We start from the raw sequence: 16,057 nt of genomic DNA on the forward strand, positions 1-16,057 counted from the left end.
TCTGAGTTTGGCTAATTCCTTTGTCTCCTTCCAGTCTTGGCTTCAACGTCACGTCCTCAATGAGGCCTGTCGTGACTCCCCTATTAATTCTGGCAGGACTAAGACTAGGATGAGTGGCTTTTCAAGTGAGGCGCTTTCTGCAGGCGGGACATTTAAGGGGGTAGGCAGAAATCTCAGTCAACATGATAAACACTACTTTAAGGCAATCTGTGTTGTTATTGTGGTCAATACACACAGAATGTACCATGAGAGACATTGAATACATTCACAGTGTTGTGCATCCACCACCTCTGTCCAGTTCCAGAAGGTTCCATTCCATCCCCCAAAAAGGAAACCCTTTCCCCATGAGCAGTCACTCCCTATCCCCTGCCCCAGCCCCCAACACCCACAGACCCATGTTCTGTCTATGGATTCGCCTGTTCCGGATGTGTCACACAAATGGGCTTGCACACCATGTAGCGTGTGTGTGTGGTGTCTCACTGAGCCCCTGTGTTCAGGACCCATCCACGGTGTGACATGTGTCTGGTGTCACTTCTTTTCGTGGCTGTGTGGTGCCATGCGTGGGTGGCCCACACTGCGCTTACCCATCCATCTGTTGATGGATACTTGGGTGTTTTTACCTTGACCATCGTGGGTCACATTACTCTGGACATCTGTACACAAGAACGTTTTCATTTTCATTTCTCTTGGACACATAACCCGGAAGTGGAATTGCTGGGTCATATGGCAATTCTGGGTTTAATTTTTGAGGAGCCACTGAACTGTTTCCACAGTGGCTGCCCCACTTTTACCTTCCTCACCTGCAGGACTTGAGGGTTCCATCTTCTCCACATCCTGGCTGACGCTTCTTATGGTAATTTTTAAAAATATAATAGCTGTTCGAGTGGGTGTGAGGTGGTACGTCATCGTCATTCTGATGTGCGTAATGCAATATTTGCACAAATCAGAGTTAATGGGAAAATGTCCACAATGAACAAAATGTCAAAATTTTAGATAAAAATGGGACCCAACCCTGCCCTTGACAGGCACCTCACCAGCTCCCCTCCTCCCAGCCCTGGGGCAGCTGCCCCTGGCCCCCAGCTCAACCCTCCCCACACCTGGACCGGGTTCAACATTTTCTTTGCTCTGTAGGAGTCATGGCGCTCTGACATAGGATGCATTTTAGGTGCTGATTGGGTGGGTTTTCTCCACCTCTGGAAGGTCAGTTCCAGGAAGCAGCGGTTTGTGCCTGCCTTCGGCACTGCTGGACCCCCAGCCCCAGGACCCATGCCTAGCTCAGAGCTGACTAAATGGGGAATGGGGGAGTGGATGGATGGATGACTGAACAAATTAGTGGTAAGGATCTGAGGGTTTGGGGATGAATTGAATGAGATAGGCCCCCAAGAGCACTTAGCCACGTGGCGGGCACATGAAATTCCAAATTCAACGCTATGGCCTCTGGCTGGTGAGGCTCTGAGCATGACATGCCACAAACAGCAGTTCTTCCCCCACCAGACCCTTGGGAACAAACCCACCAACCCAAATCCTTCTTTATTGTATCACCCACGCTTTACATGCTTTACTTTAAATAGTAGTTAGAGGGGCTGTGATACATCTTGTTGTTTGTGTATTTTGCAATCCCTGTCTTCTTCTCCATTTCCAGAACTCAGCCACACGACAAGCATGTATTGAGCACCTACTGTGTGCCTGACCCTGTAGGGATGTCATCATCCACACAGACCCCAGTCTTAACGGTCTCACAGGGGAGCTGAAGGTCAATTACAGAACTACACAAACAGCTACATTGTTCTGACCCATCAGCAAACCCCTGGGTTCCGGCTTCACAAATACACCCAGATGCACCTGCTTGCTATTTAGGAGCCCTCCCCAGAGGTGCCCTGGGTCATTTGCAGGGTCCCCACCATTCTCTGAGCACTTCCTGACGTTCTGGCCTCACGAGGCACTCAAGCTCATTTTGTCCTTTACCTGCCCTGGCCCTGGTGCCAGCTATCTCTCCAGGGAGCCTGGTTCCTTTTCAGGGAGAATGGTGTTTAGAAACCAAGACCTGGGTTCTGGGTGTGCTCAAACTAATGGGGCTTTGTTGCCCCCAGGCCCTTCCAGGGAGCAGAGCTGAGAAATGCACATGTACATATTCACATATTAACATCTAAATCTACCTGCCATCCATCTATCATATCTATCTATCTATCTATCTATCTATCTATCTATCTATCTATCTATCTATCTATTATATCTATCTATCTATCTATCTATCTATCTATCTATCATATCTATCTATCTATATCTATCTATCATATCTATCTATCATATCTATCTATCTATCTATCTATCTATCATATCTATCTATCTATCATCTATCTATCTATCATCTATCTATCATCTATCTATCTATCTATCATATCTATCTATCTACCTATCTATCATCTATCTATCTATCTATCTATCTATCTATCTATCTATCTATCATCTATCATCTATCTATCATCTATCTATCTATCTATCATATCTATCTATCTACCTATCTATCTATCATCTATCTATCTACTATCATCATCATCTATCATCTATCTATCATCTATCTATCTATCATCTATCTATCATTGTTGGCAGCCGCGCTCAGAAAATAGCGCCCAATGCAGGGCAGCCGGAAGGCCCCGAACTTCCTAATGACAAATCATCCCACTCTACTAAACTACATGCTAATTGCGCCTTGGCATAAGGACCAATGAGACCCACCAAATGGTTATGCTAATAAGGCATATGGAGCCGCACCAACCAGGTCAGAGCATGAGAACTATATAAGCAAGCCTCTCCTTCCCCTCTGGGTCCTGCCCAACTCATTTGTTTCACAAAGAGCTGAAGAATAAAGCTTTCTGCAGAAGAATCCTGCTGTTGTTGCGTGCTGTTCTTGCCGGCGAGGACGGGGCACGCGACATATCATCTATCTATCTATCAATCATCTATCATATCTATCTATCTATCTATCTATCTATCAATCATCTGCCATCTATGGTAGACAGGAACTGTGACTTCACATTGCTGTCTCTGGTCCCATTCCACCATCCCAGGATTTTTCCTTTCCTTCTTTCCAGATTTTCGCTGCTTCTCCAGCAGCGGGAACCCGGCTCAGAGGGAGAGCTTTAAAAGCAGAAATGAGGTCATGTCCCTCTGTGGGCTCCCTAATGCACTTTATTATTACTGTTTACAAAACAAACTATAATTTTGTTGTGAAGTTCTCACAGATGGAAAACTAAATTGAGTATTTATTCTGTACCTTCCATTGTACCATGTATTTCAATGGCCTGTTTAGTGCAACATAAAGAAACGCACAATTTTTGGCTTGCTTGTGGCTTACATTTTTTAAAAATATGGAATGCTTCAGGAACTTGCACGTCCTCCTTGTTTAGGGGTCATGCTAATCTCTGTACTGTTCCAATTCTAGTATACTTGCTGTGGACATGAGCAACCTTAATACAGATTCAAGGAGATATGAAGTCCTCCCCAAGAACCCCCTCCAGGGCCTGCATGACCTGCCCTGTCCCCTCCCCCAGCCTTACTCAGTCTGCTGCAGCCACATAGGCCTCTTGGGTGTTCCCGCCACATGCCAGACCTGTGCTGCCCCAGGGCCATTGCACAGCTGTGTCTGCTGCCTGGGGGGCTCTTCCTCTGACTGCTACCTGTCCTATCCCTCACTTCCTCCAGGAATCAATGCAGATGTCACTTCCTTGGAAAGGCTGTTCTGGGCCCCCCTAAAATAGCCACCCCCTCACTCAGCGTTCTCTATTTTTCTTTACAGCAACATCCTGGTCTTTTTACTTCTTTTGTGTCCTTACTGTCCCCACTAGAACACCAGCTCCACAAGGCACAACTGAATCTTTTTATTCCCTGCACAGAGCTTGTCACACAGCAGGTGCTTAGTGGGTATGAAAATCATGCTTCTCAGGGTCAGGCTGCCTAGCAAAACTGCCCTAACAAAACACCACAGATTGGGCGGCTTATGGACAATAAACATCTATTCCTCGCGGGTCTGGAGGCTGCAAAGTCCTAGATCAGGCTGCTGGCAGCCAGGTGTCTGGGGCGAGCTCTGTTCTGGGCTTACAGGCGGCCGCCCTCCCGCTGTGTTCTCACACGGCCTTTCCCTGGGGAGTGCACGTGGGGAGGCCTCTCCTCCTCTTCTTATAGGGACACCTGGGCTATCAGATCGGGGCCCCACCCTTATGACCTCGTTTAACATTAATACCTCCTAAGACCCCCATCTCTGGGAGGGCTTCCCCCAAATGAACAATGTGATCTTCAGCCTGGCCGGACAGGACTGCACGTGAGAGGCTTAGAGAAGGAAATAGCTGCCGAGATGGGTGAGCGCCGAGGGGCCTGGGGGTCAGTGGGCAAGGGGGAGAGCAGGGAGGGGGGATGAATGGACTCACTCGGAGGGTACTGGGGAGCCACGGAAGGTTCAAGCATCGCCAGAGGGCAGCACATCCCACTTGGCTTTTGAAACCTGCCTCTGCCTGCTTCCAGAAGCGAAGGGGGCAGGGGGATTCTGTGACTTCTGGGGGTCCTCTCCCCAGGGAAGACTATTACAGATTATATTTTACGGTGGCACCCGTAGACAGACAGCTAGAATCCAGGCTACGTGTACGAGGAAGTCTTCGTGATTCTGGCATTCATTGTTTTCTTCTGATTCTAAAGGAGCTTGAAGCATTTTCCTGGGCCCCTGAAAGGACCACAGGCCCCTGGCACTGCCCTGTGGACACATTGGCCCTGAGTGAGGGAAACATGGGGAGGGCAGAGAGGAACTGGGGCGGGGGCTGGACAGGGTGGGGGTCCCGGTGGGGAGGGAAGGGCCAGATGGGGTGGGGGTTCAGCAGAGTGGAGGTCTGCGGTGACGACGGGGCTGGCAAGAGGGAGGGCAGAGACACCCTGAAAGTGAGCTGGCCTGGGAGATGGTGTGGGGGGCGACCTGCGGGTTCAGTTTTGCACGTGCCGAGTTTGAGGTCGCTGTGAAAGCCCCACAGAAATGTCTTCGGATGGAAATGGATGCTTCGGATTTCGTTTAAATTAAAAACTTTTGTGCATCAAAGCCACCCCCAGGACAATGAAAAGACAGCCCAGAGTCTGGGGGGAAACTGTTGCAAAGCCTGTATCTGATAAGGGTCCCTTATCCAGAATATATCAACTCCTACAACTCACACAATGGAACAAAACAAACCACCCAATTCAAGAATGGGCAATAGACTCAAATAGATGTTTCTCCAAAGATGACATACGTGGACAACAAGCTCATGGAAAGATGCCGAGCGTCACTGATCGTCAGGCAACGTGAATGGAAACCTTGGTGAGATGCCCCTTCAGGCCCACTGGGGCGGTTATACCAGAAAATGCAAACGAACAAGAGCTGGCGAGGAAATGGGGAAACGTCCCAGGGCGTTGCCGGTAGGAATGGAGGGGGGGGGCAGTCGCCATGGAAGCCATCTGGCTGTGTTCGCCAAAGCTGAGCATAGAAACACCGGTGGTACAGCAATTCCACCCCTGGGCATGGACCCCGGAGCGCTGAAGGCAGGGACCTGAGCAGACATTCGTTCACCCACATGGATAGCAGCCTTATTCGCGAGGGCCATCTTCTCCATCAGGAGATAAATGGGTAAACAAAACGTCACCATCTTAACCCATTTCTAAGTGCACAGTGGGTCCTGTGTGGTGGGAACTGTTCCAAGCCTTCCCATGCATCCATTCACTGACCAGCAACCCATTTTGCAAAAGGGGACCATGGAGATTCAGAGGGAGTGCGGCCAGAAACCTAGGCCTCTAGCGGTGTCCCCGCCACCCAGGGCCGTGCTGGACCACGAATGTGTTTTGTTTTTGTGTGTTTCTTTCTCCCCAGAGCTTGCGGCTGTGCCCTTGGGAGCCTGGCGTTGGCAGGGTGGGGAACCTCTCTGTTGAGGTGTTTAACAGCCTTTAAAAGGTGTTTCCAGCATCCCCCTGGGGCTGCGTGTGATTAGGCACAGTGGTTAGGAGGCCACCTCCCGTGGGCTCGTGGCTTGGGATACCTGGGGACATCTGGGGACTGGAGACCAGGGAGGCATGGCTGCCCACCTGACCTGCCCTCCAGAGGCCCCACTGATACCTTCCCCAGACATCCAAGGGCCAAATTTGTGACACGGGCAGCTTTGTGATGGGAGTGCTGTGTGGCTCTGGACAAGTCTCTGTCCCTCTCTGGGCCTCAGCTTTCCCATCTGTCCTGTGGGAAAGGACATAGTGTGGCTCAGCAGGACCCTGCTCCCTGGTGCCCAGATGCCCACAACCTCTCCCTTAACCACATCAATGGGCCCTTCATTGTAAGTGGCCAGAGTGTGCTGAGCTCGCCCATGCTGCGAAACGGGCCCCATGATCATTGGAGCCTCAGCCACCGTCTAACACCAGGAGCAGACACGCCCCGACGTGCTGCTGAACGGGGCCTGTGTCCACAGCGTGTGCATGAGTGCCGTGGACGCCGGCTGACGCCGCTGGGGGATGGTGTTAGCCAGCAGGGCCTTTGGGAGGTGATTAGGGTTGGTGAGGCCGTGAGGGTGGGCCTGCGTGGTTGGGATCAGAGCCCTTGGGAGGAGAGGAACGGCCTGAGCTCCCTCTCCCTGTGCCATATAGGGACCCTGCCAGCGCCTTGATTTTGGACTTCTGGTCTCCAGGGTCACGAGAAATAAAGTTCAGTTGTTTAAGTCACTCAGTCTGTGATATTTCATTTTGGCAGCCTGGGCAGATAAAGAGAATCAGGTAAGTAACTTAATGCCCAGAATTAATGCTTCAGAGAACTTAATGCTTCGGAGACCCAGAGGCTCAGAGAGGACAAGACACCTCCATAAGGTCACACAGCCTCAGGAATTCACAGAGGTGAGAGAGTAGTTCTCAATCTTCTGTGTATCTCCCCAACCTTACCCAGGCCCCCACAAACCACACCAGGGAGGCAGTGAGCCTTCTGGTTAACAGCCTCATGGCAGGCCGCAGTCCTCACCTGGCATTCCACTTGATGAGTGACTGGAAACAGGCATGTCCTGTTGGAGACTTACCGTCCTCATCTGCAAAGCCAGAGTCACACTAGTTCCAGAATGGGGTAAGGATGGAATGACATCATGCCTGAGGGTCCCTTAGCTGGCTGGGGTAAGGTTAGCACAGAGGCAAGAGCCCTCGGGCAGCTGTCCTCTCTGACCCTCGGGTTCTTCTTCAGCGTGAGCATATTGTCAGTACCTACTTGAGTACAGTGCTTAAATAAAGATTTGAGTCCATGGGACTAAAGTGCCCAGAACAGGGTCTGGGACCAGCAAGCGCTTGATATACAGTTGACCTTTGAACAGCTCTGGGGTTAGGGGCACTGACCCCCTGAGCAGTTGAAAATCCCTCTAGAACTTTTGACTCTCCCCAAACGTAACTACTGATAGCTTCCTGTTGATTGGAAGCCTTACCAATAATAACATAAACAGTTAACACATATTTGCTGTTATACGTATTATATACCATATTCTTACAGTCAAGTAAGAAAGGAAATATTTTTTCAAATTGTCACAAATCTCCAAAATCTTTTCCAGTATGCTTATTGAAAGAAATCTGCATGTAAGTGAACCTGCGTAGTTCAAACCTGTGTTGTTCACGGGTCGACTGTACGTGAATTTTAAAAAATGGTCATAAATACAAACCTGTTTGCAATGTCCAAGGACTCCCCCAGAGCAGACAAGTGTCTGCTTTTTCCACTAACTGGCCTGTCCGCTTGGGTCACCGCCGGGCACATGTGGCTATTTGCATTTAAATGTAAATTAAAAGCAATGACAGGAAATTAAAAATGCAGTCCCCTGTTGTCCTGGCCGTGTCTCAAGGGCTCAGCGGCCACCAGCGGCCAGCATGTTGGAGGCCCCGAGCTAGAACATTGCCGTCCTGGCAGAAAGGCTGGTGGGTAGCGCTGCCTGGAGACGCTCCCGGCAGGCTGGGGCGCGGGCTGAGAGGGCGCAGCTCCACGACCGTCCACACGGGGTCAGCGTGTCCCAGCAACCGGGGCCCCAGGCAGCCGCTGAGCAAGGCGACTGCAACCTCGCTCGCACAACCGTGGCAGGCACCCACCGCGTGCAGGCCCCGTGCTAGACACGGCGTGGTGCTGCAGCCTGCCGCGGGGTCCTGCCCGCTGACCCCGGACGCCGGGACCGGCTCTTCCCCGGTGGGGACCCCCTCCATGCCCAGAGCGCCCCCAGTCGTGATGACCACAGATGTTCCCCCTCGCTCCCCGCCGCCCAGTGTCCCCTCTCCCCCAGAAATGGCACCAACATTACTGACTGGCATTGGGGGGAGCAAAATCGCACTCGGCTGGGAACCCCGGTTCTAGTGAGAGAACTCAGCATACGCAAGGAGTTAAATGAAATAAGATAAAATAAATTAAGGTGACAGTAAAATAAAAGATAAAAATTAATCGATAAAAATAAATTGATAAAAAGTGAGACAAAATAAAAGTAAATTAATAAAAACAAGGTAAAAAATAAAAATAAGCTAATGAAAACAAAAAATAAAAATTAATAAAAACAAGACAGATAATATATAAAATGAGATAAATTATGAAATAAGGTTGATAAGGGCAGGGGCCTTCAGACTGCATTTGACCATGACATCTCTATCTGGTTAAAAAATATGTATGTGTGTACCACACCCACCCACACTCACAACACGCCTGTGAATGGCACAGGGTAACATGTGCCCTCACAAAGCGTCATGCATTATGGAATTTCATATTCTACTTAAAGTAAAAATGTGCTTAACACCACTGAACCGTACACTTAAAAATGGTGAAGACGGTAAATCTTACGTTGTGTGTATTTTACTACAACTAAAAAAAAAAATAAGTCAAAGTATGTAAAAAGAAAAATTCCCCCAAACCAAAAAAAACCTCAAACCTGCTTGCAGGGGGCAAACAGAGCAGGTCACAGACACTACCTCCTTTCTAGGACTGGTTCTAAGATGAAAAAGCAAATACCCATTTCCTATGGTGATTCCCCAGGGGGTAAATGCGTTCCTACAATGGGGACAGACAGGAAGGAAGCCCTCAGAAACTGTGAGCTCTTCCTCTCTCCCCTCAGCGTACAGGGGTCTCCTATGGCCCAGGTGCCCGCTGGTATCTGCCCTGCTCCCCCCAAACCCCAACCCCCACTGAAACCTGCCTGGGAACCTTGACAACTTTTATTGCTGGACACAGATAAGCGCTAATAAAGGGTGAGTTTCCAATGAAACTCAAAACCAAAAGCCTTTGCAGCCACAGCTCTCAGAAGCCTTTTGTGCCGAGACGCTGACTGGGGAAGGACTCCGAGCCAGACCCCGCTCCCCTGCTCTGTGCCTCAGTTTCTCTCTCTGAAGAACAGGGCAGGGAGACATGATGGTTCTTCCCAAAGCGCACTGTCGATGCTAGTGAATATTGCGGGGTGCAGGGAAGCATACTTAACAACGGTTTTGGGCTGTGACCCTGTGAGGCAGGATGCGTGTGCGGTCCGTTCTGCTTATCCACAGCAGCTGCCTTCTCTGATGTCTTCCTGTATGAACACACACTGAACCACGGCTGCAGGTAGAAATGCAGGGTTAGGTTCCTACCAGCCTCTGCTCATACCCTTTTCATCCACGGATCGGACATAACCGTGTGTTATGTGTGTTTCTGTTCAAAGACGCCTGATTTAATACAGGTTGTTGATTCATTAACACAATTGACGACAGATACCCTGGACCTTGCACCTGAATGAAGCTCATCTAATGCGTGTTTTCTCTGTAAGGCACGTCATGGCCTTCCTGTACTTAGAACGCTAGCCAGCCCCTCAGCTCTATGCTCAGGGGCCATTTCTGACAGCAAAATCACCTGCAAAAAGCAGGGCATTCAGCAGACCATGAAAAGGACACTGGTTTACAGTCTGAGCTGAACCTCAGCTGGGAATGTGCACCTAGGGTGACATATATTTTGGCACCCTGCAAATGACTGCAAAGCACCCCATGTATTGATTTTGGGGTTACAAAGAAATGTTAGTGAGCAGGTGAATCTGTGAGTATGGGTTCCATGATTAATGAGGATGCGCTGTATATACATAGACTTATTTTTGTCTATATATTTCTCAGCTCTGTCCGCTGAGAGGGCCTTGGGGCAGACACCCCAGGTGCAGTGAGCACGCTTAGCACTCAGATGTTGGCTTCTAAACACCATCTGTGATAAAAGGATCCTGTGTTAACCATGCCTGTTAGTTTTCTTTGTTTTCTGAAGCTTTGACATGCTTGCTGACCCTGGAGAGACATCCACCCCAAGGCTAGCTAATTCCTCCAGATAGCAAACAACTCACCTGTGACTGTCTTTTACATGCAAGTCAACCAATCCAGAGTCCACACTCCACCCCTTCCTCTATGGGGCTCTCACGTACAGCCACTACCCACTGCCCTAATCACCCCAGGGCTAGGTAACAGGGAACTAAGGGTAGTTCCAACCCCTGAGACTGCTGAAATTATTCACTTGAGCCAATGCTAATTCTGTTAGCTTGTTTACCCTGCCCCACCCACTCCTTCCCATGAAATCATGATAAAGGGAATGCTCTTACCCAGGTCCTCCTCCTTGCCTTCCGACCCACCCACCCACCGTGGTGCTTCCCCATGTGGCCCTGCGGTGGGCCCTGCCTCCTGTTTCTAGAGATCTGTGAGGATAAGCTTTTTCCTTTGTGACATTCTGGGTACATTTAAAAACATATCCAGAGCTCATTGGAGAAATGGCCAATTCCGGGGCTGAGGTTTGGAATCTAGAAGATTAGCCTGATGCATCTTTTTATACCAGAAGGTAGGGAAGTGTTCATAGAAGGGTGGGGCACTACTTCGAGCGGCCCCGCTGGGCCAGCCCGGGATGGTTTGAGCACCAGAGTAATGAAAGACAATAAAGAAGTTCTAAATTTTTTAAAAAGTGAGACCCCATGAGCTCACCCCCAAAATAAGTAAATAAATGAAGTGAGAGGGATGGGGGTGAGAGAGGGTGTCAGAGAGACAGGGAAAGCCAGGCTGGGAAGGGAGGGATCTTCCACTGGGGGAACAGCATTCCAGGTAGAGGGAACAGCCTGTGCAAAGGCCTTGTCCTAGGACCAGTCCTGGTTTGTTGGAGGAAGAGAGAGGAGGCCCGTGTGGGGGGAGCAGAGGGAGGGAGGGGGAGAGAGGGAGGAGGGGAGGGCAGGGAGGGGACAGGGCAGGTCCTGCAGGACCTGGCTGCCAGGGAGGCCTCAGGCTTTAACCCTGAGGGAGGTGGGCACCCTGGAGGGCTCTGGGGAGAGGAGGGGAAACCAGATTCAGGTTTAAATTGAGTCATAAATTCAACAGGAAGAGGTTTCTCCACTGGCTCTCTGCCTGGGATCTGAGCTACAGTTGTCCCTGGCCACTCATGGGGGCATCTCAGGACCTGCCTTGGGCCCCCCCCCACCAGGGCTCCTATGGGGTGGTTAAATGTGCAGCTTCCCGGGCCTGGCTCTCTGCAGAATCTAACCGGGTGGAGTGATGGCAGGCTCTCCACCATGAACGTCCTTCCAGGAGTTTCTGATGCTCACGCTCAATGAAGCTGGAAGGGAGAAGCTGTGCAGGAAGCCTGGGGCATTGCCAGTCTGTAGCCCCTGGTGCAAGCTCTTTTGTCCTAACTTGGGAATAAGAAACTCAACCTGCCCACAGGAAGAAATGGGTTATAACTTTCTAAAAGAGAAAGTCCTGGCTCAGTTATTTCTCTGAGGTCTCAGTGGTGGCTGGAATTAGTAAAATGCAAGACTTCAGTCAGGCATTTGTTCATTCATTCATATTTAGTCTACTCCTTGATGCCCCTTCTGTGACCAGCCACATACTGTGCAGACCCTCAGGGCCCGGTAAAGACAGATTCTTAGTCCTGGCCACTGAAAAAAATCCCCAGTTTGGAGGAGACAGATGTGGACATTAATGCTCTTGGTCCCAAGCAGCAGAAGAGGGGAACAGGGGCTGGAAAGCTACAAGGAAGGAATCAAGTATTTGTCAGAAGGAGACTAGCCAAGATTGGGCAGAGGTGGGGGTATTTGGTTGGGGCTTTGAAGGATGAATAGAAGTTCACCTCCAGCTATTGAGAAACTCCCAGTCTGGGGGAGATAGGGTCAGACACAGATACTCCCAGCCCTGTGAGGTAGGGGCTAGGGCAGAGGGTGGGACCTGGGGTTGGAGGAGCTCAGGAATAAGGAACTGGGTTCTCTGTGGAGGGAGAGATAGGGAAGGCTGCATGGAGGAAGCGATGATGGAGGTGAGCTGTTGAAAACTGGCAGAGCAGAGAGGATGAGGAAAGTGTTCCAGGCAGACATCATAGCATATGCAAATGCTCCAGGTGTGAACGTGCATGGAGTATTCGCAGGGACTGCAGCAAGTTCAGTCTAAGAACAAGGATAGGAGGGGAGTTTCCGGGGGATTTGAGGATGGTCGTGTTCTCAGGAGTGTGGTCATGCAGGGCTGAGGCTAAGGGAGCCTATGGCTAAGGAAGGGAAGAAGTTTCTGCTGCAGGGGAAGAAGGAGAAGGCTGTGTAGAGGAGGGAGCTCTTGAACTGAGGTTTTGAAGGGTGAGTAGGAGTTCATTAGCCCTGGCCTTTGAGCAGCCCCTAGACTGGGGAGGAAGGTGTGGATAGAGCCAAGAAAGAGTACGAGACAGGTGTGGGAGCCCAGGGTGGGCAGGTCTGCCCCTGGAAGGGTCAGGGGACTCACTGCTTCCTTCAGTCCCACCTTTCCAACAGCTAGTCCTGAGCTGGAGGCTGAGGACACAAAAATGACAAAACTCCATTCTTTGTCCCCCAGGAATCCCCTGGGGGTGGGGAGCAGGGAGAGGGTGGGCCTGGAAGGCTCCCCAGAAGGCAAATTGAGGGAAGAGGGATAGCTCCGCAGGATTAATAAGTAATCATAATCATTATTATAACAAAACAACACTTCGGGACTGTTCGCTGTGTACGAGGCCTTGTTTTAAGCACTTTACATAAACCGTCTGAGATAGACAACTGTTACATCTCTGTTTTACAGAAAAAGGAAATGGAGAAAGATTGCATCACTACATCAAGGTCACGGAGCTGGGATTTGAACCCAGAAATTGCAGGTGCACAGTCTGGGGTATTACTGAGCAGTCAGTCCACTTCTTGCCATTCCCACAGCCACCCTGTCACCATGCCACCTGGACCAGCCTAGCACCCTCAGCCCTGGTCCCTGTCCCACCCTCACCTCCACTGTCTGTCCTCCCCATGGCCACCAGAGGGCGACCGTGAGCAAGGGCAGGGTCAGGTCTCCCCTCCTGCTAGCAGCCCTCCAGTCTCCCACCTGCCTTGGGGGTAGAAGCCTACTCTCTCCCTGTGGCCCACAAGAGCCTGCAAACCTACCCATCCCCTCCCTCCCTTCTCACCACCTTGGGGCTCTGCTCCAGCCCCAAGGGCCTCCTGGCTGTTCCTCCCACATGCTGACCTGGGGCTGCCCCAGGACCTTTGCACAGCCATGTCCTCTGCCTGGAACACTCTTCTTGAAGACACGCTGGTGCCTTGGTCACTTCCTCAGAGTCACCCCTTAATCCCTGTATCTGAAATTCGATTTCTTTTCCAAGCCCCACTCTGCTTATTTTCTTTAGCATTTACTCCTAATGCCAATCAATGCATTTTACTTACATTGTTTATCTGCTTGTCTCCACTTCGAATGAGGCCCCTTGAGAGCTGGAAGATTTGTCTTGTTTTCTTCATGGCTGTGTCCCCAGCACCCAGAAGCATGCCCGGATCACAGTAGGTGCTTAATACATGTTTGTTGAATGAAAAACGGGCTCTGTTGTGTTCATCTGGCCCGTTATAATGTCAATTATAATGAGCATTTGAGTGCCTTCTGTGTGCCAGACTCTGTGGGAATTCTTTATTTCTGTTTTTATTCATCACTGATACACATATTTTGGAGCTATAGTTCACATACCACAAAGTTCACCATTTGAAACCGTACAATTCAGTGGTTTTTAGTTTATTTGCTATGTTGGGCCATTATCATCACTTATTTCAGAACATTCCATTGCCCCCAAAAGCAGCCCTGTCCCCATGAGCAGTCACCCCCACCCCTCCCCAGCCCCCGGCACCACAAACTCACGTTCCGTCTGCAGATTCACTGTTGTGGACGTGTTACAGAAATAGGCCCACACACCGTGTGGACTGCTGTGTCTGGCGTCTCACTGAGCACCGTGTGGTCAGGGTCTGTCCATGTGGAATGTGTGGCCAGGCTCCGCTCCTGTTTGTGGCTGCATGGTGCTCCCTGTGCTGATGGGCCACGTTGTGTGTGTCTGTCCTCCTTTGGTGGACATTTGAGTTCCCCCTTTTGGGCTGCCAAGTATAATGCTGTTATCAACATTCATATACAAGTTTTTGTTTGAACACCTGCTTCCAATGCTTTAGGACAGCCCCCTGGGGGGGCCTCGCGGGGGAAATGGCAGTCATGTGTTTCCCTCCTGGAAGAACCGTAGGGTTGCTTTCCACAGCGACTGCCCCAAGTGCCATTCCCAGCAGCCGTGCACAGGGTTTGTCTGCCCCCCACCCCCATCCTCGCCAGCACTTGTTATGATCTTTCTTTTGATTCTAGCCATCCTAGTAGGTGTGGAACAGTATTGCATTGTAGTTCTGATTAGCATTTCCTGAATGCAGAATTGTGCTGGTCACTTTTTTTCCTAAAAACCACACAAAGCAACGCGTACTGGGTGTCTATATGCACGCAGCATCTCCTCAGGTGTTTATTGGCGGATGGACATTCTTACCATCACCCCTGTTTTAACAGAGGCTCAGAGAGAGACAGCTCCACCCTGAGAGTCACACAGCCTGTGGGGAGCGTGTGAGGTAAGAACACAGTTTGACTCCTGCCTACCCACTAGCTGCCCTGAGCACCTGTGTGCAAATCTTTGAAGGGACGTAAGTCTTCTTTCTGTTGGGTAGGAATGCCTAGATCCCCAGGGAGGAGCAGGATTGACCTTTTGAGACCCTGCCACGCTGCTTTGCACAGCAGCTGCGCACTTCGCATCCCCTCTGGCTGGAGGGTGAGGGTTCCAGTCACCCCCTATTCTCACCTGGCCTTTGCATAGTCAGGCCTTTTCGTCTTAGCCACTGTGGCGGGTGGCACCTCACCGTGGCTTCCTCTGTGCGACATGTCCACGTGGTATAGGTCATTTCCTTTACGGGGGCAGAGGCAGGTGCCGGCCCCTTCCAGCACTAAGGCCTGAGGAGGGGCACAGGCGTGGTTTCGGTGGCACCTGCTCTGGCCTCAGGTGCCTCCGCCAACGTGCCCGCACCAGCCCAGGCCCCACTCACCTTTGCGCTTGGGGGTGTGCCAGGGACAGCCTTGCTCCCCGGCCTCTGGACCCCTCATAAAATCGGACTCCTCAAGGCTTGGGGGGCCAACTTCCAAGGCCAAAGGAGGCCACAGGCCACAGGGAGCCAGAAGGGTGGGGCCTCCCAGCCGTCAAGGCGTGGCAGGGTGGACTTTGTGTCTCTGGGCCTCTAGCTGGGGGAAGCTAAAGTCAGCGTTTAGCAACTGGTTGGGCCCTGGGGTCAGTTCACCATCTCGCTGTAGGCCTCAGTGTCCCCACCATACCCATTGGGGAACTTCCCGGTGCCCACCCGGCCCTGGGCACACAGGATGTACTTAGTGAATGGATGGGAATGACAGACACGCCTGCTGATCTGCTCTCCACTGCCGACTGCTTCCTCGCCAGTGCCCAGGGCACAGCTGCATGGTGGGGGGTGTCACCGGTGAGCAGATGCACTCCACTTCTCCATGCTGTTCATCTGCCTGCTCTCTACTGCAGCCCCAACGCTGCCGGCCGCTGCTTCAGCGTCCTTTTTGAACATTTAAGCATTTATTAAGCACCTATGGTATACTTTACCTCCAGTACAGCACCTCCAGAGAAATTGCTCTCTCTCTTTTTTTTATAGCATTTTTTAATTTAATTGGCATGCAATGGCCTGCGCACGTTTAAAACATACAATTTGAGGAGTTCTGTCATACATCTGGTACCCTGCAACCA

General features: G+C 50.9%; 1 long non-coding RNA gene and 1 other non-coding gene across 2 annotated transcripts; one reads left to right on the forward strand and one right to left on the reverse strand.

The window, feature by feature from the left end:
* Nucleotides 1–3,362: 3,362 nt before the first annotated feature.
* On the reverse strand, nucleotides 3,363–3,466 carry LOC118972415 (U6 spliceosomal RNA). Its single transcript, XR_005061374.2, has one exon. It is a non-coding gene; the product is annotated as a U6 spliceosomal RNA (small nuclear RNA).
* A 7,267-nt stretch (nucleotides 3,467–10,733) lies between these two features.
* Nucleotides 10,734–14,873, forward strand: LOC118972373 (uncharacterized). The gene is made up of 3 exons (XR_012124180.1): nucleotides 10,734–10,828; nucleotides 13,048–13,787; nucleotides 14,815–14,873. It is a non-coding gene; the product is annotated as an uncharacterized lncRNA (long non-coding RNA).
* Nucleotides 14,874–16,057: the final 1,184 nt, after the last annotated feature.

The sequence above is a fragment of the Manis javanica genome, chromosome 13 (assembly GCF_040802235.1).
Source record: "Manis javanica isolate MJ-LG chromosome 13, MJ_LKY, whole genome shotgun sequence".
NCBI lineage: Eukaryota > Metazoa > Chordata > Mammalia > Pholidota > Manidae > Manis > Manis javanica.